We start from the raw sequence: 5,287 nt of genomic DNA, 5'->3' as shown, positions 1-5,287 counted from the left end.
ACACAAGGAATCATTGCTTTTATCACCCCAAAATGTGCACAGACAGTATGCGATCACTGTCTTGTTCCTGGGCCTTGCAGTGCTTGAGACTTTGTGACGACATGGCCGAGTACAGTAAAATCACATCTCTTCTTCCACAACCTTGTCAATGACCCAACATGCACTTTCCAGGATTTACTGGGCAAGGGTTGCACCACCGCACAAGGTGAGCCATCGCTCCTCGGTCACTTTTTAATGTCTTCTATCAAGTTGGCCACAATTCGGAGGTTCCTAAATGTGAGGAACCTGAGTGTTCTCCAAAGGAAAGTATTTTGAGAGACGGTGGGGTGCGTCTTTTATGCAGGGTAGGTTCACCCAAGGCCGTTGTGCCCGCACAAACTGAAGGAATACGAAATCAACTCCTGCCACCTGAAACCTAGAGACTGGTGTGCTTTGCTCAACCCACCTACCTCTTTTCAAGTCAGGGACAGGCAAAGGGGTGCTTCCCACCCTAATGACCAGTGCAATCTAGATTCTCCCTGCGGTAAATGATAGCACCCTAGGTCCAGCTAGTTTAAAAGACGCAGGGCAGTGTGACGTGGAGCTAATACGAGCCCTGGCCTAGGATGCATGGCTCCCTGTCCACCCTGTCCCTGCAGCCTCACGTGGGAAGGAGCTTGTTTTACTAGCACAACCTCTGAGCCAGTCTAGGCACCCCGCCTGCCGATGGTAAAACACGTCTGCTCGAGGCTTCATTTCTTATCTTCTCTCACTGCTGAACCAACAGAGAGCTTCTCCCTTAAGGGCCTTTCTGCTCTTCCCACTGCTATGTCCCAACTCAACCCTAGAAGCAAAACACCCCCTAGACGGCAGCCCTTCAAATGCTGTATGTAAAGACAAGAGTTCTATCCCTCTTAAGTATCCCATGAGTATTCATTCCTTAGATAATTTCACTTTTTGACAATGCTCCCAAAAGGTCAACTCCAGATTGGCAGTGAACTTATAGAAATTGTGATCTAGAACTTCAGGTGAGCTCTAACACAGGCCCAAACCTGGATGATTAGAATCACCTGGGAGCCCTTGAGAACTCGATTTCTCATCTTCAGTCAAAATCTTCGGGGATGGATCTCGGGAATCTGAACGTTTGTAAAATTCCTCCAGTGATTCTGCTAATTATCCAGATTTGGGAATGACTTATCAGTAGAGTGGGACTGTTGTTTCGATCTTCAAAGAGTTTTGCTTCTTTGAAAACAATTAGAAGGTATGACGTTTTCATTAAGTCCTAGATCAGTTTAATTATAGGGCAAATCATTGACAGCAGGTGAGGAAATTTAAGAAAGGAACCCATTATTAAGGTGGATTATAGTTAAGTGGCTTATGATGAATCGTTGTAAGCTTGTTTCTTCAGAGATCAGGGGTCCATAGCGGCTGCTTGAGGGAGAATTCCTGAGAGTAATTTAGAACCTTCCACAGGGAAACGAGGGGTTCGGATCCACTGGCACCTGGATCTACTACCTTCCAGCTGAGTGACTTTGGGAAAAATCACTTAACCTCTGAAAAGCCTTAGTTTCCTCTTTTGTAAAATGAACCTCATAGACACTGTCTTCAAGATCAATCTTTAAAAAACGTAAAATGCTGAGTACAGGGCCTATCACATGCTCAACTCAAAAATGATGGGTTATTTCAGCAGCTCTGGAGATTTTTAAAAAAGGGTTATCACAGAAAACACATCAATGAGAAGAGGAAATGCTTTCAAATAACAGGCACAGGTACTGGAAGACAAGGGAACTTGGAAAACGGGAGGGGTGGTCTTGGCTTTTCAACAGTCCATGAAAAACTCTTGAAAACAGACAATGTCATTTACTCAAAGTTCAACATGATACAGATGATTATCTCAGTTCCCCACCTCCGGGTACCGTGTTCACTCTGAGAACAGTCCTTCAGAGACGTGAATAAACAAGAGCGCCTCCAGGCCAGGGTTCCCAAGAATGGTGAGGATAAATAAACAGCAGTCACTCAACAGTTGAGGAAGCTTCAAGTTCTCAAGTTCATGTGCTGATTTTACAGGAGCAAGTACTGCCCTGGAAGGGAGGAGGGGTGCCAGCAACAGTGACTGTTAAGATATTTTGCCCTCTGAGACTCTAAGTTTAAATTTCTAAACTTGGGATTTGGGGAAAGACAATGCTACTAAATAAAGACAAATAAATGCAAGGTACGTGCTGAAGAAACACGCAGGCACGTATGGAATGCTATTTTACACAAATGGGATGTGTTCTGGGAAAATCTCTTTGGGTCACAAAAGTAGTAACTTCTGAGCAAAACCAGTAACACAGTGTCCGAAGTGTGTACTTCTAGTTTGCAAATGCATCTGAGGAAAAAAGGAAAAAACACACAAAACCCCACAAGCACAAATAAACCAACTTTAATAGATATTATTTTGTATTTATATAGCGCCTTCTTCAAGAACCTTAGATGCTTTACAGACATGATATCTAATTAATCCCCACAACAACCCTGTGAGGTAGGTATTACTCCCATTTTACAAGATAGGGAGACTGAAGCACAGAGAGGTCAAGTGACTTGCCCAAGGTCACACAGTTAAATTCACTGAAGAGCCAGGACCTGAGCACCTTAGCCTCCCAACTCCCAGGTAAATACCTCATGAGAGAATCTTTATTGAAAAGTGGCTTTAAAGAAAGTATCAAGAGTAGTAAGTTATGGAAGTGAGGTCTTTCTACTGCCGTCAAGGAAACAAAAAAACCCTACACGGATGGTTAGAGGCGACGAGACCCATATATTACATTCCTCACCTCTTCTCTTTGCCTAAAGTCTCAGGGCTCCTGTCTCGAGCCAGCTTCTAAAGGTAAAGCCGCCAAGACAGAAGCCACGTGACTTAGAAGTGAGACTTAATTTAGAATATTTACTTTCAGTTATGATAATTTATAGAAATTTTTATTCCAATATACAAAATATGGGATAGCCATCCCAACAAACATGTACACAGTTAGACAGCAATCAGCCACCGTTTACAACTGAAACCCGCCCCTCATTTCAATCAGTCGGACCAGCACACAACCTCACGACGCGTTCTATATGGGTCACTTTTCTTACTTACTATATCTGCATTTTTCCCCCCGACCCTAACCCTACATGTATTCAAAGTATACTGTATTTCTGAGAAGCTTCAAAACATTCTACGTAGATGCAGCTGCACTCAGAGCGTACAAAGAAAACTGACAACCATCACCCCATCGTCCCCTCCTGACAAGTCATCCTATTAAACAGGGTGTAGATGTGAACAGTGCGTGACTACCGTGGAACTCAAAAACAACGCTAGAACTTGCTTTAATAGGAAATTTAACCTTGGCTTTTACTTCACTGTATGTTTTTTTAAATGCAAAATGTAAAAACAAACACAACATAGTATCCCAGTGCTGTACCTTTATGCAAATGACTTCACCTATCTTTCTCATACATGTTGTGGCCCAACGCAAGGAAAAACTGGTTCAGCTTCACGTTACACCTCGTCTCCATACTGAAAGCTGCAGAAATTTAGCTTTAAATTCCAAGACAATTCGGCTGAAGCCCTCAAAATAAAAAATGCATCCACCTCCGCAGCTATCACCTTGCCCACATTCTTGGTTGTGAGATTCTGTGCCATGTTGGTAGATCAGGCAGGCCATGTAATTTGTACCAGAACCATTCCAGCCAGGGTAAGGCTTTAGAAACTGTCTCTTAAAGAGCAATCTGTCAAAATATATCATCATTTTCTCCCAGTACATCTGTTTCAACAGCCCCATTAGCTAAGTGACCCTGTTAAAGATCTATCCATGGAACGAAGAGGTGAAGTCATTTCCTGAGCTAAAAGATACAGATAATAAATGTTAATAATAGCAGCAGACAAAACATTTTTTTGTTGCTTGTTTTTCAGATTCAACAGTATTAGTAAAATAAGTTTACAAAATTACAACGATTAAGAAAAAAAGATTCCTGCCTGGAAAAAAACATGAATAAAGAACAATCTAAGGCCTGATTGCTATTATCTTGAATATATATTCAATTATTTTCAGCAAGTTACATTCGGCCACTGTCAGACAACTTCTTGATGCATGGAAAAGTGTCAACTGCAATGGCTTACATCCATCTTACATCACACATGTTACTTCTTGAAACTGCCAACAGAATGAAGTCTTAAACACGAAGTTAAATTCCAATAACATCTGTAAAGGTGGAAGGGGGAAAAAAAAAAAAAAAAAGACTTGCTTTCAAAGTACTTCTGGTCGACCTCATTAAAATGTAACCCTCACAGGGTCTGTTAGCTCTCCAGGAGCTAGGGCTGGGATGGATCACTTCTTTCCAGGATAAAGAACATCTGAAAGTAACGTAGCTGCTATGACATGAGTTTTCCAAACGTGGCCTCGGCCTGAAGCAGAGCACTGACGAACTCTCAAGGCCAGTACACCACCGCTGCACCAGGATTTCTTACATCATTCCACGATGACAGGGAACTTTGGATAGTTTTTAATTTTACTGAAATTAAAACTGAATAAAATAACTGACTGACAACTAGGACAAATATTTAGCCAGAGATATCAGTTCCTCCTGAAAAAGAATATGTACCTCCTCTCATTGCAATTTTTCTTAAGGTAACTTATGATTTAAAAGAGAGTTTAAAATTCACCTTAAAAACAGAAACAAACAAAAGGATTAGTTAAACTGACAAAAACTAATAAAAGTATGCTCAAATTTACTGACAGAATCATGGGCACTTCATACAATACTTAGACTCTACCAGTTTTAAGTAAAATAAATAAGGAAAAAAATTATAATTACAAAGCCAGTCTTTCCCCTTGGGGAAACAAAAAGCCACTTCTGACCAACTGTTCCCTAGATATATACATATACTGTATATTATTATAAGCTTCTTCAGAGAAGCAGACGTATTTGTCTTCCTGACACTGGATTCTAGTATCTGTTAGTTTCTTTACATCAGGAAGGCAACTGCAAGTGTTGGGCCCAAAAGTATTTCTGGTTTACGCTTGAAAAAACCACCCAGTATTGCTTCTCAACGTGTTCAACCAGGCAAATGTATGCAGTGTGTTCAACATCATCTCCTGCAATTGTCAGTACAACCTCACAGACTCCTTTTCTTTCTGCTGCACCCCCAAGGAGTTCAATCATTATTGGTGCAATTAATGAAGAGAAAATGCATGCCAACTACTGGAAGGCTGTTTTACAAGAGGAGCTGGTATCTCTGATTTCACTGCCTGTTGTATGGAACTGCGCAGACAGCATGATCTGAGCAAAT

Source organism: Lipotes vexillifer, unplaced genomic scaffold (genome assembly GCF_000442215.2).
Source record: "Lipotes vexillifer unplaced genomic scaffold, Lipotes_vexillifer_v1.1 scaffold543, whole genome shotgun sequence".
In the NCBI taxonomy this organism is placed as follows: Eukaryota; Metazoa; Chordata; class Mammalia; order Artiodactyla; family Lipotidae; genus Lipotes; species Lipotes vexillifer.
This window is presented reverse-complemented; position numbering follows the sequence as displayed.